This window comes from Canis lupus, chromosome 7 (genome assembly GCF_048164855.1).
Source record: "Canis lupus baileyi chromosome 7, mCanLup2.hap1, whole genome shotgun sequence".
Lineage (NCBI taxonomy): Eukaryota > Metazoa > Chordata > Mammalia > Carnivora > Canidae > Canis > Canis lupus.
Window position 1 is genome coordinate 67,729,279 of NC_132844.1, and position 25,732 is coordinate 67,755,010.

The 25,732-nt window shown below is 43.3% G+C and overlaps 1 protein-coding gene and 1 long non-coding RNA gene across 15 annotated transcripts in view; one reads left to right on the top strand and one right to left on the bottom strand.

The window, feature by feature from the left end:
- The window catches only part of FKBP5 (FKBP prolyl isomerase 5), a 136,683-nt gene that overhangs the window by 10,189 nt on the left and 100,762 nt on the right, over positions 1-25,732 (top strand). For 3 of the 14 annotated variants that reach the window (XM_072833300.1, XM_072833292.1, XM_072833291.1), the window contains exons 1-2: positions 18,345-18,448; positions 24,835-24,937. The gene's annotated coding sequence lies outside the window, so the exon portion shown is untranslated. Of the gene's footprint in view, positions 1-18,327; positions 18,449-18,997; positions 19,017-19,137; positions 19,262-24,551; positions 24,666-24,834; positions 24,938-25,732 lie in introns of those variants that run through there. The other 11 variants (XM_072833301.1, XM_072833295.1, XM_072833293.1 and 8 more) reach the window with 7 other exon arrangements.
- On the bottom strand, positions 200-18,178 carry LOC140637149 (uncharacterized). The gene is made up of 2 exons (XR_012034399.1): positions 17,879-18,178; positions 200-659 (listed from the first exon to the last, which is right to left on the bottom strand). It is a non-coding gene; the product is annotated as an uncharacterized lncRNA (long non-coding RNA).

Sequence of the window (25,732 nt, forward strand, 5' to 3'; positions counted from 1 at the left end):
GTGCATGCACGCGTGGGTGCCCATGTGCACACACTTACTCTCCGTGATGCGGGGCTCCGCTCCACCCTCAGCTCTGGGGTGAGCCAGCTCATACTTGCCCGCTGAGCATCCTCCAGGGGAACGTGGGGTGAGGACAGTGCTCCATTGTTGGCTCCTGGCTGCCTCTGGGTTTATATCAAACTATGCTCTTCTGTCTTAATTTTTTTTTGAATTTTTTATTTATTTATGACAGTCACACACACACACACACAGAGAGGCAGAGACACAGGCAGAGGGAGAAGCAGGCTCCATGCACCGGGAGCCCGACGTGGGATTCGATCCCGGGTCTCCAGGATCGCGCCCTGGGCCAAAGGCAGGCGCCAAACCGCTGCGCCACCCAGGGATCCCTGTCTTAATTTTTCTTACTCATGAACGACCGTATGGGTAGCAGGGAAAGCCCCAAGAGCGGTGGTGGGTTCCCTCTGGGCAGCACCTTGCTTGGCTGGCTGACAGGAATGAGGGTGGGGGTGAGGGGCGGCGGTAAGGTTTCTATCACTCTGTGAACAGACGTCTCCAAGGAGCCATTGTTTTTGTGGGACCGGTAGACGGTAGGCGTGAGGCTGATCCCATTCCATCCATTCTTCCCGTTGCTGCAAGGCCCTTAGGCTCCTATTCTCTTCCTGCAAAGAGTAGAAAGGCTGTGAAGCAGGCCCAGTCCCAAGGTTGATGTGGGAACTCTGGGGCTGACACAGGGTCCCAGGCAGGCTGACCCCCTCAAGTGGAAGGGGGGCTCCTCTTGGCCACCACCAAGGCAGCACAGCAGTCATGCAGAGAATGGTGAGGTGGAGGGGTTGTGTTTGACACAATTACCCAATCAGGGGTTGGGCAGGGAGCAAACTTGGATTCCTTTAAACCCAATTCAGCTACAGTCACTGAGCCTGGCGTGGTGCTGGGGTGTCTGGGGAGGGTGAGGGAGTGGATACATAAATGAGTAAGACACAGCAACTGTCTTCTAAGTGTGCATGTGTGCATGGGTCTTGTGGAAATGGCGTGTAACCCAGAGAGTGGAACGGGGGCACCATCCTAGATCTCTCCTCTCTTATCCCATCCAATCAGTCCCCCCGTCCCCTGGGCAATTCTTTTTTTTTTTTTTTTTTTTTTTTTTTTAAGATTTTATTTACTTATGAGATAGAGAAAGAGGCAGAGACACAGGCAGAGGGAGAAGCAGGCTCCATGCAGGGAGCCCAACGTGGGACTCGATCCCAGGTCTCCAGGATCAGGCCCTGGGCTAAAGCAGAGCCACGGGGCTGCCCGGCAATTCTTGTTCCATCCTTCTCCTGAGTTCTCTCTGTTCAGGTCTCACTGCCACAGCTTCAGCGTCTCTTACCTCTTCCTTCCTGGGGCTTCTAATTGGGCGTGTGTGTGTGTAGGGGGTGGGGTGTCCCACCTCCAAGCTTGTATCATCTCCCACTATGCTGCCAGAACCATTTGCCTCAAACACACAGCTGATCTGTAACTGAGATCCCTTCACTGGCTCACCATCACCATCGGAGTAGAGGTCTAAATGTCTGACATGGCACAGCCAGCCATTCGTGCACAGCATGCATGACCCCTGCATCGCTCAGCTTGCCCTCATCTGCACATTAGATCCCAGCCTCCTGATTCCCCTACTGACCATGCTGGTGTCCACATCTGAGCCTTCGGATGTGCTGTTCCTGTTGCCTGGAATGCCCATCCCCTCCTTGACCTAGCAAGGACCTTCTTATCTTTCTAGACTGAGGGAGTCTTTTTTTGTTTTCTATTAGAATACATTTTAGGGGTGTCTGAGTGGCTCTGTTGGTTAAGTGTCCGACTCTTGATTTCTGCTCAAGGTCATGGCATTGAGCCCTACTTTGGGCTCTGCACTAGGCATGGAGCGTGTTTGAGATTCTCTATCTCCCTCTTCCTCTGCCCCTCATCTCCCCCCACGAAGAAAGAACACATTTTAACATAATGCTGACAATAATGATTTAAAAGCCAACATTTCTACATAGCAGGCACAATTCTGACTGCTTTATATATTACATATAAATAATTATATTTATGAATATACATTAGTTCATTTAATCCTCACAACCCTGATAGGTACTATAATTATCATTTCCGTTTGATAGGTGGGAAAACTGATACACAGAGAGTTTAAATGACTTATTAACCTAAAGTGGCATGCCTAATAAGTGGTAGAGTGGTATTTACACACAGCCAGTTCAAAGAGTCCATACAGTTCACCTCTGCACTACACTGCCTCCCTGTCTTAAATATTTGTCAACTTACGTAGCTTTTGAGCAACCAGATTCAGTTGTTTAATAAATGAATGAATGAACTCATTAACATTTAATGACATGAAGAAGTAAGGCTCATGTTCATTCACGTAAGATGTCTGCTATCCCAAAGCAATTTTATTTTACAGGACATAGAAAAAATTTTAAAACAGATTTTAGAGTAAAATCCCCTACATACTATTTTAATTTTATCTTCTTGCTTTTTACATGGAATTTGTGTGGATCTTCAAGCCTAAGTTTTTTCAAGTCAATGAAGAGAGGTCCTCAAGACCTTCTAATGACCTACTTACCATGACCTCCTACCCATGACACAGGCAGATGTCAGCTACATTCTGAGCAATCTCTGTGCTTATGCCACCAGGGAGACAGATCCACTGAGAAGTGACCTAATACAAAGTGAATTATGGCCGATGCTGAAAGAACATCCTATCTCAGCACATGGGCCAGGGACAGAGTTGTTCCAACCAGGCATGTCTGTGAGCACTTTCTGGAAGAGATGAGATTTGGACTAAGTCTTGAAAGATTTTGATAACTGGAGAGAAGGGAGAAGGGCATGTAAGTCCAGAGAATGTTTGGATACCCAGATTTGGTGGTAGGAAGAGTCAGGCAGGAAAGTAGGAGGCAAGAGAGGATGTGGTGGGAGGTGAGACCACCAGGCAGGTAGGTAACCGCCACTTAGTGAGGTGGCAGAAGCTGAAATCGTCTTCATGTCCACCCTGGTTGATTGTACGTTTTTGGACAAGTAGTTGATTTTAAAATTTTTCATTTTCTGTCCTATATGTAAACTAAGCATTTAAACCGGGGAAAAGCTCAAATGAGAATCCCCAGGGCAGGAGAATGTGCTGACTCTGCAATCTAGCATAGTGGCCTCACCTCCTACCCAACCAACATCTTCGGTCTCCCTACGCTCACTTCTGAAAGGTGGCGGAGCTTAGAGCAAGAGCCACAACTGCCAGTTGCTGGCTTGGCAGATCATTTAACTTCTCCATGCTACAGTTTCCTTGGGTTGTTTTTGAAGATTAAATTAGTTATGACAGAGACACCTGGGTGGCTCAGTGGTTGAGTGTCCACCTTTGGCTCAGGTCATGATCCTGAGATCTGGGATCGAATCCTGTATCGGGTTCCCTGCATGGAGCCTGCTTCTCCCTCTGCCTGTCTCTGCCTCTCTCTCTCTCTCTCTGTCTCTCACGAATAAATAAATAAATCTTTAAAAAAGCTTAAAGTAGTTAAGACATTTAGGCATCTAGAACTTTAAGAATTTCAGCTTCCAATAAGTGCCTGGTAGACTTTAGCTAATATGAACATTAGTCAAGGGTCTTCATCATGATGCAAATTGCACTGGGTTATCCTTCTTTTAGACCACAGGATTTGTCCTTCGATGTCACCTCTCCCTAGTCCTAGATGTCTCCCCACAGGTGTGGTTCCTGTTGACCTAAGCAATACCCTCCTCACCCACCAAATGCCTGAATTAGCCACCCCCTCTTTTTGCCCCTGCCCACTATGTTGACCTATTGGCTTCTTGGGATATGATTAATTCTGATTTGCGCCCATTGGGCTTGGACAGGGAAGCCAAGCTGCAAAGAAACCTGAGTAAATGCTTTCTGGGAGCTCATAGGGCACACAGCCAATTTCAGTTTGAGGGTCAGCCAGGTTCCAGGCATCAGAGCTAAGTCCCCAAAGAGTAGGCATTGGTGCCTCTATGTCTCCTCTGGGGCAGCCAGCTCATGGCCCTGCATGTACCCAGGCTTGGGAAATACCTTTGGTTGTTTGCCCAACAAGGTCAGAGCAGCATCCAGCTATGCAGTGACAGCCCAAAGATCTCTGAGAACTCTGAGAATCCTATCCTTGAGATAGGATATAAATCTGGCTCGTCACAGCAAAGGGCCAGGTGGAGAGGGGATTAGCTTATAAACAGAGCTGGGGCCCTTTCCCAATGCCAGGCCCAACTGGTTGCAAATCGAGAGGGCCTTGACAGTTCTCTTTGAACTCTCAGGTTCACTTTTCCCCCTATCTTGCCCTTCTTGCTCACTTCTGGGACTTTCTCCCAACACCTTCCACCCTATAGAAGCTTTCTCTTGAATCCTGGGAACCAGAGTTTCTATCACTGTGTTTTGGGGTTTTGTGTTTTGTTTTTTAACTAGTTGTTCTGTGGTGAGATTTCTTGCATGTTTATCCTGCTTGTGGTGCATTCATCAGATTTGAACAATTTCAGCCATGGCTCGTTCTACATGGTTTCAGTATTTCTTCTGTCCCAGACACCATTTCTCGAAGATGGTCTGGGAGTTTGCTAACAATGCCCCACCCAAATAAGAATCTCCTGGGAACTCAAGAGTCTGTGTTTCCAACAAGTTCCAGGCCATCTTAGGTCCACTGTACTTGAGACCACTCAGCCAGGACTGTGAGTGCTTCAGTGGCAGGGCCTGGATGTCACTCACCTCTGTGTACCCAGACACTGTGGGGCCTGTTTGTTGAATGGAACATTCACTGGCCACTGAAGTCAGCAAAAGTGGGGCCACCTCCCGTCCTAGGCTCCTAAAGTCCTGATACCAAAAAGGATACCATTCAGACCCATGCATTTCAGGCATCAGCCGAGAGAGGAAAGAAACTCTTTGGGAGCTTTAAGGGGCTCCCCCCAAATTCACCAAGGAGGCCTTCAGGGAAAGCACTCATGCTGACTTAACCACACTGGACCTCTGTTCTCTGTAAAATGCAGATGAACATTTCTGTGGTGAGGGTTGAGGTGATGAAGTCAGCCTCAAAAGTTAGAAGTTCTGGGTGTCAGGCTTACTTCTCTTTGGTGTTAGGAGTAGGGGAAAAAACAAGTGGGCAGGTAGCAGGTGAGAAATTATTACTTGCAAGCTACTTCCTTGAAAATACGGAGAGAAACAGACAGATAATATAGCGGGCTAATAAATAAGAGATCAAGACCAGAGCTCGAGATCAAGAGTCTGCCACTTAACCGACTGAGCCACCCAGGTGTCCCGGTAAGAGTATGTTCAACTTCAAAAGAAGCTGCCAAACTGTGTTTCAAAGTGGAAGTATATGTTCCCACCAGCAGAGTGTGAGAATTCTCGTTGTTCTGTCTTTGCCAGCTCTTGGTATTGTTTGGTCTTTTTTAATTTTAGCAATTCTGGTTAGGCGTGTAATGGTTTCTCACTGAGGTACACATACGCCCACCCCTCTAAAGTCTTCTGGAACCATTCCTCCTGCCTGCACACTTCTCTCCAGTTGCTCCAACCATTTCTCTGTTTCTCCCATGCTCTAGGCCCCCTTCCCAGGATTCTCATCCTCTTGAAATTTCCAAAACTGACCCCTTCTCATCATTCAGTTTCAGCACAAATGTCACCTCCTCAAAGTCTTTCACCACCTTCTCTGATGGTGTCCTCAACACTTTTTATCCCATTTACCCTGTTTCTTTTCTTTGTAGCAGTGAGCCCTAACTGAAAGAATCTTATTTGTCTGTCTACTTGTCTGCCCCATGAGAACCTTAACTCCATGAACAAAGGAATCTTGTCTGTTTTATTTACCTAGAACAGTGCCTGATAGATAGTAGATGTTCAACATATGTTGTTGAATGGATTTTCAGTCCAAAGTATGCATTCAGTATATTGGACTTTGAGGTCCTGGGAATTAAAGGGCATGCACATCAACAAATACAAATATTTAAAACATAAATTATTTGCATTGTCTGGGGCCATTCAATTATGCATGTAAATATGCTTAGAAATCTAAAAATGTAGAAAAATAGAAAAAAGAGGAAAATTGACCGTAGTTTCACCAAATTACCATGATTTAAAAGTATAAAACATTATATATTATTAGCTAGTTTTAGATGTTTTTCTTTTTATTTATTAATTTTTTAGACTTTTTTCAAGTTCGCTTTTGAATAAGTAATATTTACACATAGAAAAAATTCAAGTAGCATATCCTTAAGGATATTTTTATTTATTACAGCTTAAGGAAGAAGGCTGCTCATATACAAACATAGATACATCTATTTGCATTTTTCCCCCAATAGCACCATATTGAATACATTGCTCTGCACCTTGCTTTTCTCACTTGGCAATTTATCTTAGAAATCATTCCACATCAATAGGTGTATCATTTAAGATTATATTCAGCTGGGGATCCCTGGATGGCGCAGCGGTTTAGTGCCTGCCTTCGGCCCAGGGCGTGGTCCTGGAGTCCCGGGATTGAGTCCCACATCAGGCTCCCTACATGGAGCCTGCCTCTCTCTCTGCCTCTCTCTCTGCCTGTGTCTCTGCCTCTCTCTCTCTCTCTCTCTCTCATGAATAAATTAATAAAATCTTTAAAAAAAAGATTATATTCATCTGTGACAATTCAAAATATCAGTGCCTTGTAAGATTAGACATTGATTTATCTCTCATTAATAAAGTCTAGAAGTAAGCAGACAGGCAACACTAGGACTGCACAATTATCAGATACCTTCAGCCTTTTGCTATGCCATCCTCAGCATGGGGCTCTACTTCATGGTCCAAAATGTCTATCTGAGCTCCAGCCATTACATGTGCATCTAGCCAGCAGAAAGAGAAAAGGAAAGAGTGGGACATGCTTCCTTCCATTAAGGACACTTCTTATGATGTTTCTGCTCAACTCTCATTGGCTAGAACATAGGGACACACCCAGGTGTAAGGGAGGCTGGGAAACTTTTTTTTTTTTTTTCTCTTAAGGAGTCTCTGTGCCCAATGTGGGGCTCAAACTCATGAACCTGAGATCAAGACTCACATACTCTATCAACTGAACCAGTCAGGTACCCCTGGGCAACATTCTTTATTGCAGGTAGCCATGTATCTGCTAAAAATAAAGAGAATAAATAAAGATCACAACTTGAGCCCAGGGCAGATGCTTAACCTACTGAGCCACCCAGGCACTCTGAGGAGAATAGACATTGGGGATGACTAACGGTCTCTGCTACAGCATACATAGATTTGCCTCATTTTTAAAAATTGAATTTTTTATAGCAAGCTGCCCAACAAAAAGTGGGAGTCCTTCACCAAGCCTCATGTTCTGCACTTCCAAATTGAAGTCTTCCTTGGGTGTATGATTGGTAGAGTTAGGTCATATGTCCATGTTTTAGTTGCCAGGGAGGCTGGGAATTTGTGTTGACTTCCAGGTTGAGGACAAAACTCATAATAGGGGAATGCTCCCACATATAGAAAAGCCACTTAGAATATGGACCAATCCTCCTGTCAAAGACAACTAAATATGCTATATTTTAAAATAGTTTTTAAAAGATTTTATTTATTCATGAGAGAGAGAGAGAGAGAGAGAGAGGCAGAGACACAGACAGAGGGAGAAGCAGGCTCCATGCAGGGAGCCCGACGTGGGACTCCATCCTGGGTCTCCAGGAACACACCCTGGGCTGAAGGCAGCGCTAAACCGCTGAGCTACCCGGGCTGCCCTAAATATGCTATATGTTTATATCTTTAAAAATCTAACAAGATAGTGAAGAATTACTGAACCAAGATACATTAAAACATAGGAATCCAGAGAGATCAGATTCTCCAGGTAAAATACAGGACTTCCAGTTGTATTTGAATTTCAGATAAGACATGTTTTTTATTTTTATTTTTTTTAGTGTATGCCCCAGCCAAATTTGAATTTTAGATAAACAAATTATTTTTTAGCATAAGTGTGCCCATGCCATATTTGTGACATACTCATAGTAAAAAGTGATTGTTTATTTGAAATTCAAATTTAACTGGATGTCCTGTATTTTTATTTATTACAGCTGGCAACCCAACCAGAGAAGTGAGTCCAGCACTTGGGGCTGCTTTTGTTCATGGGCATTTGCCAATCTGAGTCATCAGAGAGGTTGAGCTGTGGTTTTCAAAGCTTATTAAGATTAGGGTACAAAATTGGAATGCAAGACTTATGAAGGTTAGAGACTCGGATAAATCACCCCTATGGTAAACTATAACTTTGATTCCCAGTGAACCACAACAGCTATGGGTATTCACGCTCCATGTACTCCCCTTGACTCTGGGCTAGCTCTGTGACCCAATAGAATGTGATGGAAGCAATGTTGTACCAGGTCTGGTACAGCTTCCGTATTTTGGCTCTGGGGTAAGCCAGTTGCCATGTGATAAGTAAAACTACCCCTAAGAAATGGGAGCTAAGGAATTGGTGATGTGTACCCAGCTGGATTTCAGAATTGCTATGGATTTGTGACTGCTATGTGTCTGCTTTTTGTATTATTATTTATTTATGTGTCTCCTTTTTTATTATTTATTATTTTTATTTTTTCTCCTTTTTGAATAGGAATATAATTTGTGATTTTCCTTTCTCTGACTGTTTCCTGTGGGGAGCAGGTAACTTGTCTCTGTAGTTTAAAGGTTGTGATAACCAGAGGAGGATCACTTGAGAAATTTCATTCATATCTAAACTTGATTTAGGTGATGAGATTATGAACCTCAAATCCAATCCTGGTAGAGCAACAGGGTGAGATTTTGGGAGATCTTAGGGGGTAGTGAGTATATTTCGCATGGGGGAGGAAGTGAAACATTAAGGGGCAGAGGGAATATTGATAGATTGTTATTTTGGTGGCCATGAGTAAACCATATATCTGTACTCACATCATTATTAGTTCCTTCCCCTTGAATCTGGACTGGCTTGTGACCTGCTTTCACCAACAGAACATGGTGGAAATAACATTGTTGGTTACAGATCTAAACCTTTAGAAAGCCCGGCAGCTTCCACATTTGCCTTGTAGAAGAAGCTAGTCATCATGTAAAAGTCCAGTTATTGGGATGCCTGGGTGGCACAGCGGTTGAGCGTCTGCCTTTGGCTCAGGGTGTAATCCCAGAGTTCTGGAATCGAGTCCCACATCGGGCTCCCTATTAGGAGCCTGCTTCTCCCTCTGCCTGTGTCTCTGCCTCTCTCTCTGTTTCTCTCATGAATAAATAAATAAAATGTTTCTTTTTTAAGTCCAATTATCTTGAGACAACCGTACTGTGACAAACTCAACCTAGCCTCATGGAGAGACTATGTGGAAAAGAACCTAAGACCCTTGCTAACATCCCAGCTGAGGTCCCACTTCCCCTCCATGTGAGTAAGGCCATCTTGGAAGTAGATCATTCAGGACTGGTCAAGCAGCCCCAACTGATGCCACATAGAGACCAGTTGTCCCTGTTTCAAATTGCAGAATCATAAACAACTAAATAGAATAATCAGTTTTTAAATTTTTTTTTTAATTTTAATTTAATTTGGGACTCCTGGGTGGCTCAGCAGTTGAGCATCTTCCTTCAGTTCAGGGCCTGATCCCGGAGTCCTGGGATCGAGTCCCACGTCAGGCTTGCTGCATGGAGCCTGCTTCTCCCTCTGCCTGTGCCTCTGCCTCTCTCTCTGTCTCTTTGTGTCTCTCATAAATAAATAAATAAATAAATAAATAAATAAATAAATAAAATCTTTAAAAATGTTTTAATTTAATTTTTTAAATGATTTAGTTATTTATTTGAGAGAGAGAAAGAGAGTAGGTGGAGGACAAAAGGAGGAGAGAGAGAATCCCAAGCAGACTCTGCACTAAGCATAGAGCCCGATGTGGGGCTTGATCTCATGACACTGAGATCATGACCTCAGTGAAATAAAGAATTAGTCGCAAAAAAAAAAAAAAAAAAGAATTAGTCGCTTAACTGACTAAGTCACTCAGGTGCCCCTAGAATAGTTACTGTTTTAAGTCAAGAGTACGCAAACTATGGCCCATTGATGGCTACCTTTCTTTTTTTTTTTAACAGCGTTATTGAAATACAATTAACTTACATACCATACAAATTACCCTTCCCCTTTTTTAAAAGATTTATTTATTTATTCATGAGAGGCACAGAGAAAGAGGCAGAGACATAGGCAGAGGGAGAAGCAGGCTCCCTGCAGGGAGCCTAATCCGGGACTCCATCCTGGATTCCAGGATGACACCGTGAGCTGAAGGCAGGCGTCTGAAGGCAGCTGAGTCACCCAGGCGTCCCTTGTGATTAGCTTTTTTAACTTAGTTAACATCTTTGAGAATCATCCATATTGTAGCTTCTATCAGTTACTTTGTTCTTTTTAATGGCAAAATAATATTCCATTGCATGGATATACCACTTTGTTTATCTGTTCGTCAGTTGACAGACATTTGGGCTGTTTTCACCATCAGTTGATAGACCTTTTGGCAATTATGAATTTTATATATATATATATATATACACACAAGCATCTGTTTGAGTCCTTCTTTTTAGTTCTTTTGGGTATATATCCGGGATTGGAATTGCTGGGTCATATGCTAATTAGATGTTTCACATTTTAGGAGATGCCAAACTATTTTCCAAAGAAGCTGTACTATTTTACATTCCCACATCTGCATTTACATCATCTGCATTGCATCAGGCTTCTAGATTCTCCACCTACTCACTGATGCTTAGTACCCTTGTTGAAATCAGTTGACCACAGATATGTGGGTTTATTTCTGGACTTCCAATTCTATTTCATTGATCTATATGTCTATCCTTGTACCAGTACCAAGTATTAGTAACTGTTGCTTTGTAATATATTTTGAAATCAGGAAATGTGAGTCCTTCTAATTTGTTTTTCTATTTACTTATTAGATTATTTTTTAAGGGCAGCCCCAATGGCCCAGTGGTTTGGTGCTGCCTTCAGCCCGGGGTATGATCCTAGAGACCTGGGATCGAGTCCCACATTGGGCTCCCTGCATGGAGCCTGCTTCTCCCTCTGCCTATATCTCTGCCTCTCTCTCTGTGTGTGTCTGTCTTGAATAAATAAATAAAATCTTAAAAAAATTATTTTTTAAGTAAGCTCCACATTTGTGGGGTTGAACTCAAAATCCTAAGATAGAGGCAAATGCTCTACTGACTGAGCCAGCCAGGTGCCCCATTTTTCTTTTTAAATACTATTCTAGCTATTCTGGGTCTTTTGCAATTCCATATGAATTTTAGAATCAGCTTGTTGATTTCTATACAGAAGTCACCTGGGACTCTGGTGGGATTGTATTGAATTTGTAGATAATTTGGGGAGTAGCCATCTTAATGTTGTCTTCTGATGTATGAACATAGAATGTTTTTCTGATTATATAAATCTTCTATAATTTCTTTCAACAATGTCTTGTAGTCTTCAGACTGTAAGTTTGCCACTTCTTTTGTTAAATTTATTCCTACGTACTTTTTAAAATATTTTATTTATTTTAAGGATTAAAAAAATATCTATTTGAGAGAAAGGGAGAGAGAGAGAGAATAAGGGGAGGAGCAGATGAAAAGGGAGAAGCAGACTCCCTGCTGAGCAGGGATCCCAACTTGGGACTCAATCTCCGGACCCTGAGATCATGACCCAAGCCAAAGTCAGATAGATGCTCAACTTACTGAGCCACCAAGGCACCTCAAGATTTTATTTTTGAGTAATCTCTATACCCAACATGGGGCTCAAACCCACAACCCCGAGGTCAAGAGTCACATGCTACACCAACTGAGTCAGCCAGGCACTCCTATTATTATTTTTAAAGTAAGCTCTACACCCAAGGTAGGGCTTGAACTAATGACCAAAAGATCAATAGAGTCACATGGTCTACTGACTGAGCCAGGTGCCCCAGTATTTTATGCTTTTTTATGCTATTATAAATGAAATTTTTTAAATTTCATTTTTGCATTGTTAACTGAAAGTGTATAGAAATATAATTGATTTTTATTATTTATCTTGTTTCCTACAAACTTGCTGAATTCACTTATTATTATATTATATATTTTTTAAGTAAGCTCTACACCTAGTGTGGGACTTGAACTCACAATCCTAAGATTAGGAGTCACATGTTCTACTGACTGAGTTAGCCAGGTGCCCTTGAATTTGCTTTTTAGTTCTAACAGTTTTGAGTGGATTCCTTAGTATTTTCTTTAAAAAAAATTTTTTTAAAGATTATTTACTTATTTAATTTATTATTTTTAAAATTTTTTACTTATTTATGATTGTCACAGAGAGAGAGAGAGGCACAGACATAGGCAGAGGGAGAAGCAGGCTCCATGCACCAGGAGCCTGATGTGGGATTTGATCCCAGGTCTCCAGGATCGCGCCCTGGGCCAAAGGCAGGCGCCAAACCACTGCGCCACCCAGGGATCCCTACTTATTTAATTTAGAGAGAGAAAGAACAAGAGTAAGCCGGGGGAGGGGCAGAAGGAAAGGGAGAGAACCTCAAGCTGACTCCCCACACTCACAGACACAGAACTTGATCCCAGGACCCTGAGATCATGATCTGAGCCAAAATCAAGACTCAGGCACTCAACAGACTGAGCCACCCGGGTGCCCCTCCTAGTATTTTCTTTTTATTTATTTTCTTTTTTATTTTAAAAAATATTTTTATTTATTTATTCATGAGAGACATAGAGAGAGAGAGAGGCAGAGACACAGGCAGAGGGAGAAGCAGGCACCATGCAGAGAGTCTGAGGTGGGACTCGATCCAGGGTCTCCAGGATCATGCCCTGGGCTGCAGGCGGCGCTAAACCGCTGCGCCACCGGGGCTGCCCTGCCCTACTTTTTTTTTTTGTTTGTTTTGTTTTTTTAAAGAGATTTATTTGGGTGCCTGGGTGGCTCAGTTGGTTAAGCATCTACCTTCAGCTCAGGTCATGATCCCAGGATCCTGGGATCGAGCTCTATGTTGGGCTCCGTGCTCAGAGGGGAGTCTGCTTCTCCTTCTCCCTCTACCTGCCACTCCTCTTGCTTGTGGGCACTCTCTCTCTGTCAAGTAAATAAATAAAGTCTTTAAAAAAAAAGATTTATTTGAGGGAGAGAGTATACAAGAGAGTGAGTGGGGGGAGGGGGAGGGAGAGAGAGAGTGAGAAGCAGACTCTGCTGAGCACGGAGCCCAACACAGGGCTCTATCTCTGGACCCTGAGACCATGACCTGAGCTGAAACTGAGTTGGATGCTTAACTGAATGAACCACCCAGGCACCCCTCTTTAGTATTTTCTTTTTTTTTTTAAAGACTTTGTTTTTTGTTTTTTTTTTTTGTTTTTTAAATGATAGTCACACATACACAGAGAGAAAGAGAGGCAGAGGGAGAAGCAGGCTCCATGCTGGGACCCTGATGTGGAACTCGATCCCAGGTCTCCAGGATCGCGCCCTGGGCCAAAGGCAGGTGCTAAACCGCTGCGCCACCCAGGGATCCCTCTTTAGTATTTTCTATACACAAAATTATGTCATCTGTGAGTAGAGATAGTTTTATTTCTTCCTTTCCAATTTGGATGCCTTTTAATTTTATTTCTTGCTTAATCATCTGGCTAAAACCTCCAGTACAATATTAAATAGAAGTGGCAAAAGTGGACATCCTTGTCTCGTTCCTTGTCTTTTTCTTGGAGAAGATATCTAGTCTCTTACCATTAAGTATGGTATTAGTTGTGGGTGTTTCATCGATGCTTTTTATCAGCTTGAAATGGCTACCTGGCTTTGTAAATAAAGTTTTTCTGGAACACAGCCATTCTATTCATTCATGTATTGTCTATAGCTGATTTGGACTACAATGACAGAGCTGAGTAGTAGTAACACAGACCATATGGCCTGCAAATCTAAAATATTTATCATCTGGCCCTTTAAGAAAAAGTACACTGACATCTATTTTGAACTGCTAAATTTTGGGATAGTTTGCTATGAAATAATATATAACTAAAACAACTCCAATCTTTGACTGGAACCTCAAAGAACTGCAACATTGGGTAAGGAGGAACCATAAATAAACAAACCCTCCCACAGACTGTAGTCCAACTTCAAGTCATCTGGGAAGCTCAGAAAATCAGAAGCCCTGAAATTGAGTTAAGGTGATGGTAGCTTGCTAATGTCACTAAATGTCTGCAGAAATCAATGGAAATCCTTTTCGGAGGAAGATATTATTATTGTTGCTTCAAATGATTTTTCTTTTTTTTTTTTTTTAAGATTTTATTTAGTCATTCGTGAGAGAGACAGAGAGAGAGGCAGAGACATAGGCAGAGGCAGAAGCAGGCTCTCTACGGGGAGCCTGATGCTGGACTGGATCCTAGGATCCTGAGATCATGACCTGAGCCAAAGGCAGATGCTCAACCACTAAGCCACCCAGGTGCCCCGTCAAATTGATGGGGCACTGATTTTTCAAATACAATGTCCAGAATATAACCAGGTACATGAAGAGATAAAACAGCATGAGGAAGAACCAGTAGTAAAAACTGACAACAGAAACGGACACAAAGGGACTCTAGATTGAAATTAACAGACACAAGCCATAAAACAACTACACTTTCTCTGTTTAAGGAGAAAAAAGCTGAGCTTGAAAATTATAGCAAGTCACAAAGAGATATAAGAAGTGACATAGCAGATCTGAAGAAGACCCCCCCCCCAAAAAAAAAACCAAAAAACAAATTAAGAGCTTGATGGGTGGGTTTATTTATTTATTTTTTTTAATTTTTTTGATGGGTGGGTTTAGAAGGAGAATTTTTTTTTTTAAGTAGACTTCACGCCTGATGTGGGGCTTGAACTCATGACCCTGAGATCGAGAGTTGTATGTCAGGCACCCCAAGAGGAGAATTTTTTAAAGAGTTGAAGACAGAATTAGTGAACTGAAAAATAGTCACAAGAAACTTTTAGAACAAAACATCGAAGGACTAAAGATAAAAAACAGTAAAAGAAAGGGATGTAGTGAGAAGGTCTAATAGGTATTTCAACTGGGGGGCTCAGAGAGAGGGACAGAAACAGTATTTGAACATACATTGGCTGAAAGTTTTTCGGAATTAATGAAAACTTATTCAGATGGGATAAGCAGCCATGAAATGACATATATTCACTTCACCATATGTTCTGACTCTTAAAACAGTACATCTTTGGGGTGCCTGGCTGGTAGAGCATGCGAGTCTTGATCTCAGGGTTGTGAGTTCAAGCCCCATGGGTGTAGAGCTTACTTAAAAACAAAAACAAAAACACCTCAGTGCATCCTTCCTGTACAGATCTGCCTTTGAAAGGATTCTGAAACCAACATAAACGTATCTCCATAGCAGATGGAATAGGGCTTGTGTGGGCTGAGTTCAAATACAAGCTTTGCCATTCCCTGCTGTGCTACCTGGAGAAGGTTGCCAAACTTCAGTTTTCTCAGCTGATAGATAGGACTAGTAATACAGGCCTACCACACACTGCCATTGTGAGAATTAGGTGATACAGTGCATGTGAACAAACCTCATGAATGCCCAGTGCTTTAAAAATGAGAAATCATTTGAGCAAGATCACAAACATTCCCAGGGGCACTAGCAGTGACAGGTAGGACTGGCTACATAACTTGCAAGTTCCAGCGCAAAATGAACATGCAATGTTGAAAATTTACTAAGAATTTCAAGACGGTGACAGCAGAGCATGAAACCAAGTGCAGGTCACACGCCCCTGAATCCAGCCTTGGTAACAGGCCCTGCAAAGAACCCTCTGCATCTGGGAAGGGCTGTCCGTCCCACACCCAGGTGTCTGCAGCCATAGCCCACGTTATCGTTGAGTTCTGAAGGGCAGCAGTGTTTGGGGAAATTGCAAGCACACGTGTTTCTAAATGCCAAGGAGGGCAAGTGCAGTGACCGGAGTGGTTTTCTGAGAGAGTGGGTGGGGCCAGCCAGGCTGCCATCAGAACTGTGGAACTGACTGTTCCCCACAGACTCTGGCCTAGAAAAAAAAGCCTGCAGCTGTATCTACAGGGCCTGTTGTTGTTTGCTGCGGTGTGTTACAACACAGCCTGGCAGCCTCTGGGGCCTTTCTGTCTTCCTCCTGGAAGAGCCTGGTCCCAGAGCATGTGACATGACCACACAGCCCTGCAGATTTGCCCATACTGCTCCTCGCTGTTCCCTCAATTACCAGGCTTTTCCAGGTCTGTATGCTCTTTGCTCATGCTATCTTCTGCAGTACAGGAATCCCTTTCCTTCCTCTTTCACATCCCTCCATCTGGCAAACACCATCTTTTAAGACTATTGTTTAGAAGTCAGCTCTGGTGTCCCATCTTCAATGAAGCCTTCCCTGCCTTTTCCAGGAAGATCTGAATGCTCCTTCCTTGGAGCTGTCCACTGAAACATAAGCGGTACTGACATGCAGTGAGGATGTTACTATCTCCTTGGCTAAAGACTTCAAGGGCTGGGATAATGTCTTCTCACCTATGTATACTCTGCGCACGGCACTTGCTATTAGTTAGATTTTTTAAAAAGATTTTATTTATTTATCCTTGAATGATGCAGAGAGAGAGGCAGAGACACAGGCAGAGGGAGAAGCATGCTCCCCGCAGGGGGCCGGATGCAGGACTCCATTCCCGGACCCTGGGATCACAACCTGAGCCAAAGGCAGACGCTCAACCACTGAGCCACCCAGGTGTCACAAGATTCTTTTATTTTATTTTATTTTATTTTATTTATTTATGATAGGCACACAGTGAGAGAGAGAGGCAGAGACACAGGCAGAGGGAGAAGCAGGCTCCATGCACCGGGAGCCCGATGTGGGATTCGATCCCGGGTCTCCAGGATCGCACCCTGGGCCAAAGGCAGGCGCCAAACCGCTGCGCCACCCAGGGATCCCTCTTTTTTTTTTTAAATGAATTTATTTTAGAGAGAGAGCCCGGCCGTGCACGCACGCGAGGCAGAGGAGCAGAGGGAGAGTGATAAGCAGACACTGCTGAGTGCAGAGCCCAGCACCAGGCTGGATCTTACTACCCTGAGATCATGACTTTGAGCCAAAACCAAGAGTTGGAGGCTTACTGGACTGAGAGCCCCTAGTAGTAGATTCTCAATCAATTGGTGTTGGAAACCTTTATAACATTATTGAAGGACAAAGGGCTGGATTTGGATTTAATCACTGATGCGTGTTGAATTAATGCATGAACACATTGTTTCAGTGATTCTCTGTGGCACCTGGTAAACAGGGAAACTTCTAGGCATTAAGTCAGGGCCCTTGCCCTTGAGAAGGTTTAGGCGTTGGTCCCGGTTGTCCTTTCTTCAGGCACCACCTCAGGAAGGCAGGGATGGCGATTTGTGGAAGAGGCTCTTCACAAACACCTAAATGACCAACATGACATAGTGCAGAGAGCAGGTTTGGGGCTAAGAGGTGTGGCTTCTGATCTGGCTATGAGACAGGTTTCCACAGGTGACTATTAAGCCCCATGGCTATGGGACTTGAGGTTTCTGTTTCCTCAAAAGTGAGGGGATTGAGTTGGTTATTCCCTAAAGCCCAGGTGCGGCCAGCTCAATCGCCGTCATCTGAATCTCTTTGGGGAACTACTCAGGGGCAGCCAGCCTTCTGGTGGAAGGAGCCTGGTCCCTCTCGAAGTGGGGTTTGCTCAGTAGGTCTACTCTTTCCTGGTGGCGGGGGCGAAAAAGGGGGATCAGAATACACAATCACTTTTTAAGGCCCTCTGCTGTCTCAGCCGCCTGGTATCCATCTCATCATGCCGGACAGGCGGGCATAAAGCCACGGCCAAGCACGGTCTTCACAGTCCCTTGAGGCCGTGGGGGAGATGCGCCGTGCTAAACTGGTTCTCAAGACGGGATTTTCCCCAGGCTCCACTGGGCATCTCTGACTTCCTGATGCTAACCCAGGCGGCTTACCTGCCACAAAAGGACTGGCCTACCGTCTGCATCCTCTGGTCACGCCGGGTAAGCAGACAGGAGGGCCGAGCCGTCAGGGATACGATGCAGATGGGAAGTCAACTAGCCTGTGTAGGCATCCGTTCCTCCGGAGGTAAGGGATGACGAGGGGCGGCGTCGGTCAGTTTCCCGCATGCCGTCCCCCCGACCCCACAAAGGCCAAGGGCCAGACACGTGGGCTGGCGTGGAGAGGCGGAGTTTACACTAAGGCGGAGGTGCAAATGGACGGGGGCGGGGCCTCAGTCGCACGGACGGCGCGCGGCCACCAATCCGGACGGGCGCAGCGACAGCCCGCGCGCCTTTTGGGGGCGGATTGACAGCCCCGGGGCCCTATGGACGGCGGGTCCTGCGGCCGGCGGGGGCGGGACCGCGCCGGGCGCTGCCCGGGGGATTCGGGCCGGTTCGCGGGCGCTGCCAGTCTCGGGCGGCGGCGTCCAGCGCGCGGACGGCCTGCTGGGCGGGGGGGCGGGGGCCGAGCGGCGCGCGGCCGAGGCGGCGAGAGACGAGGCCGAGGAGCACCCACGGCGACAGGTACCGGCGCCATGGCCGCAGGGGTGGGGCGGGCGGCCGCAGCGCCCCGGTAGCCGAATTCCCTCCTTGGCGGGCCGCGGGCCGCCGCGCCGCCTCGGGGGCCCCGGTACGCGCGGGTTCCCGGCCCCGCTGCGGCGCCTCGGGGCGAGCGGCGCCGGGGAGGCCTCGAGCGAGCGCGCCGGCCGTCCCCCGCCCAGCCGCGGCGCCCCCAGCGCGCTCCGCCGGCCCGCGGGGCTGGGGCTCCCTCCGGGAGGCGCTCCCTGGCCCTCGGCGCTCCCCCTCGCGGAGGCGAGGCCCGGCGCGCCCTCTCGTCCTCACCCGGCTTTTGTTTCCCGCCCGAGGTGACAGGTCCCGGCTCCGGCTCCCGTCGGCGGCCCCCGACTCGCCCGAGGCCCGGCGCCTGTGACCGCGACCGCCCGGAGCAGGCTGCGGGACCCGCCGAGAGCCGGGCGGCGCGTGAGCAGCCGCCGCCGCCGCCGCCGCCGCCGCCGCCGCCGCCGCCGCCGCCGCCGCGGGCGGGAGAGAAACTTCGCCTCTGGGCCCGGGCGGCGGGCGAAGTCGAGCCGCGGTGAGCCGTGCGCCGGGACGCCGCGGGCGCGATGGAGCCGCGCACACCTGGCGGGGCCCCTGGCGGGCGAGGATAACGGAGCGCCCCGCCGCTGCGCCCTCGCTTTCGGTTTGCGCTCCCCGGGCGGCGGGTGTGGATGCGCGTTCACCGCCTTCACCTGCCGCCATGGGACGAGCGCCTGGGATCCGGCCTCCCGACGGCCCTCGGCCGCGCCCGGAGGGTGCCAGTCCGCGCGGGCCTCACAGGTGATTATTCTCGCTGCAGGGGAAAGCCAGTGGAAGCGCGCTCGTGGTTCGGTTCACTCCTGGAACGTTAGAGCTGCTTCCACTGACGCCTGCGAAGGTGTGCTGGCCACACGATAGGACTCACACCCAGTACTGATTCAACACAAACAAAACAAAACAAGAAAACCACCAGGCACCACCAACACAACAGCTTGAGGGGGTCCGCGTGTCGGTTGCCTTCTCTCCACGGACGAGCCTTAGAGGAACATCGTAGCTTTGCCGAAAACATTGGCTTTTGCAGTGGTGGCGAAAGCATAGGAAGGTACCAAGTTAGTAAGTGGAGAATGCAGAGCTCTCGGTCTCCTCCGGTGTGGCTGAGGACAGCGTGCACGACGTTTGGCCGCCGCTCAGTAAATTCTGCCTGCAGTAGTTGGAGCTCGTGGTTTTGGATTTACTTTTCAGGAGTACGTTTTCCAGTGGGATAAGGCTTAGCATTGAATGGCAGCTTTCTTTGCCTCGCTAAGGGTAGACAGATGTGTTTATTTTCATTGTTTCCCCATTTTGTTAAACTGTGGACAAGAGAAAAGTTGAGGCACATGTTTCGGTTCAGTATTTTTAATGGTCTATGGAATTCTGCCCACACCTCCCCCCACTACCCCCCCCCCCCCACCGTTTTTACTTTAGACGATGATAGTAGCTTTTTCTCTTGGTATTTGAATCAAAATTCAAGGATAAACTTGAAAAATTTTTTTGTTCTTTTTGGGAAATCTTTGTCATACTTTCACTTACCATTTTCTCTTCATCTCCCTCCCAACTGACCTCCACTGAATCTACAGCTATGGCCCTGACCAATATAGGGTATCGACCAATATAGGGTATAGGAAATACATTAAAAATACAGCAATTTTTTATACTTTATACACTTTATACGTATTTAAATTCATTTGTGAGTGACACTTTGATTTAGCGTAATTTTTTTTTTCTAATGTGTCTTTTGTAACTATTGGGGATGATTTATATTTAACAGAAGTGTAATGTCTTAAGAACAAAGTTATAATTTTGAGTTAATTATGCTACTTCATTAGTATTTCATTGAATGGTAATTTTACTATTTACCTAGGTAATTAGTAACACCATTTAAAGCTGAACTCTTTAACCAATAGGCTAGCTGTGACTGGGATTTAAAAAAAATAAATCAAAGATGGTCTTTATAAAATGTTTTCTGTCTTCAAACAACAGGCTTAAATGGTATGAGGTCTTTGTCTTCCCAGCATTTAACAAAACAAATATTTTTTTCTGAATCTTTAATGTTCTTACTTATGGTAATTTTAGGTGAACTTCTTTTTTATTTTATTTTATTTTATTTTATTTATTTATTTATTTATTTTATTTATTTATTTATTTATTTATTTTAAAGAATTATTTATTTATTTATTCATGAGAGACACACAGAGAGAGAAGCAGAGACATAGGCAGAGGGAGAAGCAGGCTCCTCCCAGGAGCCTGATGTGGGACTGGATCCCAGAACCGGGAATCACGACCTGAGCCGAAGGCAGACTCTCAACCATTGAGCCACCCAGGCGCCCTTGAACTTCTTTTTTAAAACATAATTTTAACCAGTTCAACATGAAAAACTTAAAATACTGGAGTAGGCAGCTAATTAAATCTTCAATTTTCTGTTTTTTCTTGGATTGGGAAAGAACACATATTTTGGAGAAATTTCCTAAATGTTTCTTAGCTTAGAATCAGTCTAGAGGAGAAAGAACATCCTCTTTCTGTAGCTGTAGTAGTTATTGCTGTTAAAGCTTAGTTGTCTTTTTGATCGTTAGGGTAGATTGGTTGCACAGTGACTTGTCCTGTAGAGTGGGTTTTATTCTGTACAAATAGTTGTAAGGAATCTTAGAAGTCTGAGGGTCCTCATTCTTTTGGATGATTTAGATAATTGTTCTTTAAAGTGTATAGGAATATATTTTTAGCTACTGTATGTAATTTGCTGTGTATGATTATTATGATCTTTATCCTATGGTGATGCTTAAATATACCACATATGATAAATTAAACTAGTATTTCATAGTTTTGTTTACACAAAAGCAGCTTTTAGGAACTTTATAAAAATGCCTTTTAATTGAAAACTCATTTTCAAATTCAGTTTTTGGATATTTTACTAGGGTTTTTTGTCCACTTTAACTTGTGGTAGACCATATCATAAAATTATCAACCACATTTCAGTTTCAAAATTAAGTATAAGTTGAATTCTCACATCTACACAGTAAACATTGTGAGTGTGTTTAAGTCATTTATCCTCAGGTGTGGTTCCTTTTGAGTTTGGGGGTGAGGAAATATTTTTGAAGGAATAAAGCCACAAAAAAACAAGGACGTATATTAAAATAACTAATTTGAGGATAAATCAGGTGACACTGTTAGTCATGAATGTAGCTTTGAAGTATTATGCATGTTATACCTAAGAATATATCTGTATAGGCCTTTGCAATAATTTTTCACAGTTCCTAAAGAAAAAAATCCGTACTGTACATATTTGGCGCACCAAATCCTGTAATTATTTGATACTGAACCACTAAATATGGACATTTTTAAAATTCTGAGACTATTTGTAAGTTTTTTAAGATTTTTTTTTTAAGTAACGTGTACACCCAGTGTGAGGCTCGGACTCACAACCTGGAGATCAGGAGTTGCATGCTCCATGGATAGAGTCAGCCAGGCATCCTGAAACTATTTGCGCTAATTTTAACCTAGCTGATTAATAATTAGATTTCATTTTATTGTGTATTTCTGAATTTTCTACAGTGCATTTTTTTCAAACAATCTCTGGCCAGTTTTATTAAAGAAAAATTTTACGTTACTTTCTTTTTACCAGTCTTTTTTGGCATGCTCCTAATGATATTAGAATCATCTGGATCGGTGGTAACTGGTGTGCATTCTCTGTGGTATTTTCCGCAAGCTATGCCCAATTCAATGTTATTGCCACCTTAGTGATAGATACCAGTTTTGGCCAACAGGATGATGTAGTACTCTGTTTCAGATTTCCTCAAAGCTAGGCAGTTGTTGGCTAGGATGACCAGTTTTGCTTGGTCACGTCTGATCATTTTGTCTCCTTGTACCCCATCGTGTACTGTCTGTCCACTTATATTGAGTTGGAGCCTATACTTGTCTCCAGTGACTTTTTCTTCTATGTAGCCACCATCATCTTGCCTTAGGTGTGGGATAGGCCCCAGCCAAGAGCACTCACCAGGATGGCCAAGGAGGTAGAAAGGGTCTGTGTGCATTTTTAACTTTTGATAATATATCCCCAAAGTGTAAAGAAAATTAAATTTATATACATAGGAGACTGAGTGGTTGTTGGTATGAAAATAACTATTGATTTAAAAATAATAGCCACTTAAGTGTGATTTAATTTGCAAAAAAGATACTTACCAGGTAAAAGACTCTTCTGTCAAGAGAGACAGCTTAGAATTATTTAGAGTAGGGCCTTATGCACCCTTGTAGCTAATCTGTATAACAGGTTATTAAGGATATTTTAGCAATATTTGAAACACTAAAATTCAAGTACTCGAAATAATTTGTATCTCACACTTTGTTACAAAAAGAATTGGCCTGTACTCAGCTGAAACTTAAACATGTAAGATTGTAATACTTAAATGGAGCAAGTTCATTTTTTTCTTTTTCTTTCTTTTCTTTTCTTTTCTTTTCTTTTCTTTTCTTTTCTTTTCTTTTCTTTCTTTTCTTTTATTTTTCTTTTCTTTTTTTTTTTTTGGAGCAAGTTCATTTTATGCATAATTTAGTATTTACTTCTAGTCTTTCGGAATTTGTCTAGTTCATGAGAGTGAAGGACCACCAGAGGGAGTATGGGGTCTACGAATTTGTTCTGTTTTTTACTCTTGGTCTGGAAGAAAAACACTTTAAAAATAAAAAAATTGTAATTCTCTAAAACAATCAGGAAAAAGATAATGAAAGATGGGGTCTGTAGCTATTTAGAGCTGCTGTCATTTTTGTAACAGTTAATCGAGGCTGTTTTCCTTGTTTTAGAAAATGATACAATTATTAGAAAAGTGAAAATGATGTATTTTCGAAGTGAGTAATGGGTTAAGTAAATAATTATACATCTGCAGAAGTTAGGGAATATCCAAATGCTAAGAATGTTTTGTAAGATTTAAAAAGTAATACATTAGAACTGTGTATTTTTGAAGTTGCTTATTTTGGGGAAGGAGGAATAAAAGATGAACAAAGATCAAAGACTAGAGGAGGATTGTTTCCTCCTTTTATAGTTGCAAACCCTTCCTAAAGCAATGGTAAATATCTAGAACCATTTGTAGCATTCTGCCTCCATCTTGGAAATTTATAGATGATGTCAAATGAGGAGCCGCTTCTAGTCCCTTGAAAAATGATCATCTGATTATCAAAAGCAGGGTTGGGAATTTCAAAGGATCTCTTCAAAAATCAGATTTGTGTGTATGTTTCTTAGTGTTACTAACTGTGGAAATTAGAGAAACTCTCCTACTTTCAGCTGAAAATTACACAGTGGGATTTCAAAGTCAGGATGTCTCTGTCATAGATTTAATGCCGCAGTAAATTACTTTTTGGGATGGAGAAAACATCCCAGAGGTTGAGTCCTTTTCAGAATATATTCTCAATGAAGATGAATGATCTTTACCCATATTAAGTATTAGCTGATGGATTATTTCCCTGTTTAACTTTTTGAAAAAGCAAGACAATAAAACTTGTAATTTTAACACATATTTTGGGCTTTACCCCTCGCATAAAAGATTATTGTGTAGTGGAGGTAACATTTAATGTTTTGAAGTTCTAGTTGTGGCGGGGGTGGGAGGATTTGTTATGAGAAGAAGGTATTTCATTGAAGCAGAACAGAGTAACTTATGTGGAGAGAAAATCTGTTTCTCTTTGGAATTATTCTTAGGTTAAAACATCCTTATTAAGCAGAATTGAACAGCTTTTCCATCTTAGATTTATTTTCGCTATGAACTTTATAAGTTTTTAAAACATATCTTTGTTGGTTCTGGGTGGGTTTCTCAGAGTCTGTTCATTTACACACACGCACACACACACGTAGATAAAATATCTATGATTTTTGTAATTTATATATGTTTTTACTCTAGATGTACATCTGTCTATACTGTATGACTATACAGGGTTGTTTATATGTGGGGAACCCCTCCATTAAATGAAAGGTTACTGTGTTAAGGGGAATAAAGTACATGATCACAATAAGATTGATGCAAAAAAAAAAGTGATGCAAAATGTTCATAGCAACTTTTCACAACAGGAGTGAACAATTGATTCACACAACAGAAATGAATCTCAGAAATATTATTCAGAGCAAGAGAAGCCAGAGAGAAATATGTACCAAATGATGCTGTTTATGAAAAATATAAAACAGGCAAAACTTTAGGTAAGGTGATAGAAATCAGGACAGTGGTTTCTGGGTAAGGGTTGTGGAAAGGGGCAGAAGGGAATTTTCTGGGGAGATAGAAATATTCTGTAGCTTGACTTGGATAGTGGCAATTCAAGTGTACACTTCTTGGGTAACCTTTTATTTTTGTATAATTTTTAACTTACAGAAAAGTTGCAAGACCTAGTACAAGAAACATCCAGATTCACCAGTTGGTGTATGCGCTTGTTCAAACTTATTGAGCTGACTACTTAAGATCTGGGCATTTTATGGTATGTAATTTTTACTTTAACAAGGAAAAAGCTACAACAATTTGTTGAAGAGGAGAATGATCTTGTCATCTGCAAAATATGAAATACCTCAATTCAGACTTCAGCAGTGCTTTCATAATGATAGAGAAAAAGAGAATCACCAACAGTCTCTTTTGTCTCTAAGTATATGTATTTATGCTGCTGCTCTGAAGTTTCCTGATGACATATTTCTGTTAGAAGACATAAAATTCTGAAAACGATTGAAGGCAGAGCTGCCACCAAGGAAACCCTGCTAGATTTTGTTATCTTATGCACATCACCTAGAGAATGAGACTAATTGCTAGCAATAGCTTTCTGGGAATTGAAGGTGCTTATTCCTGTTAGAAAAGTTATACACTTACAGTGTGCTAGTTTTGCACAGATGTGTAGTTTTTATTGTTTTGGAATTTACAGATGAAGAGGAGGCAAACAAATCTAGTTGTCATTTTTGGGTGGTGCTGTTTATCATAGAGAGGAAAGATAGGTGCTTGTAAACCATATATGACTATCAGTAAGTGGTAAATCTAAGCAGTCAATTTGTTCTCTATTGGTTGTACTATTATAGTCTCAGTAGAGTGATTTGATTTAAATTACATCCACTTAAGTCCTGGCTTAAACTATGATCATTGTTAAAAACCTTTAACTTTTCCCCTCTCCTTATTTATATAATTTTAAATATGTGCATTTTTTTACAAGTTAGGGTTAGATATAATTTATGGATATTGGTTCTTTTAAAAAATCTTTTCCCCCTTTTTTGCATCTACATTAAAAAGTTGT